General features: G+C 39.3%; 1 protein-coding gene across 1 annotated transcript in view; it reads right to left on the reverse strand.

Moving 5' to 3' along the window:
• znf277 (zinc finger protein 277) overlaps positions 1-1,067 on the reverse strand; it is a gene marked incomplete in the record, with an annotated part of 111,507 nt that overhangs the window by 9,319 nt on the left and 101,121 nt on the right.

Genomic DNA, 1,067 nt, shown 5'->3' on the forward strand with positions numbered 1-1,067 from the left:
CGCTACAAGAGATCCTTCCTGCCCACAGCCATCAGCATCTATAAGAACTCATTAATGAAACCAGGATGATGAGTTACCACTACATATAATTTCCCTCTGGGATTAATAAAGTATTTTTGAATTGAATTGAATTATTGACATTTGCCATCTCCACATCATTGCATTCAATTTTTATTCACAATTTGTTTAGTGTCCCAACTTTTTTGGAATCCGGTTTATAGATTTATTGGATCTTTGGCTGTCTTTGTAAACCATAAAAGTCTCTTTTGACATTTCCCAGACTTAGAGATGCAGAGGACAACTTCCAGGAAACAGGAGCAGAGTAGGAGAAGACCCTTTAGCCTAGTTCAGTTCTCATTGAGGGAACACTGCAGGTAATAATGTCCTGAGAGTGCACGCTGTAGCTGCACTCACACAGAGACATGTAGGAGGAGATGTATGAAGGCAGCAGACCAAGAAGTGATTTAAAGATGAAAATGTACAAGTGGGGGAGTCTGCGTGAAGTTAATGATGTCCAATTAACAAGTAAATACAGGCTGCAATGGTGGGTACGGTCATTACAGCCAGTTATGAATCTTAATGCACCATGATAGACAGCATCCAACATCTGCAGGGAGCTTGTACGAGCGTTCATATAGATAATGTCACCATAGTCAATGGAAGGAAGGAAAGTCGCAGTTACAAGGCGTTTCCTAGCATTCAAAGTTAGACAGGATCTGTTTCTGAAAAAGAAACCCAGTTGAACTTTCAGTTTCCTTACTAAGTTATCCACATGAAGCTTAAAAGAGAGATGTGAGTTGACCAAGATACCCAAATATTATAGGAATTATAGGAATCAACAAACTCAATAAGGACACCATTTGAGGATAAAATCAGAGGAAGAACTGCTGGGACTGACTTCCTGTTTGAAAAAAGCATCCCTTTGGTTTTATCAGCATTTAGGACAAGTTTGAGATGGAGCAAGTCTGACTTAATGATGTCAAAGGTGGATTTCAAAAGGTGAAAAGCCTTAGCAACTGTTTTAGCTCGACAATAAACAACTGTGTCATCAGCATAGAAATGTATGG

Source organism: Nematolebias whitei, chromosome 6, assembly GCF_014905685.2.
Source record: "Nematolebias whitei isolate Nwh7 chromosome 6, NemWhi1, whole genome shotgun sequence".
Lineage (NCBI taxonomy): Eukaryota > Metazoa > Chordata > Actinopteri > Cyprinodontiformes > Rivulidae > Nematolebias > Nematolebias whitei.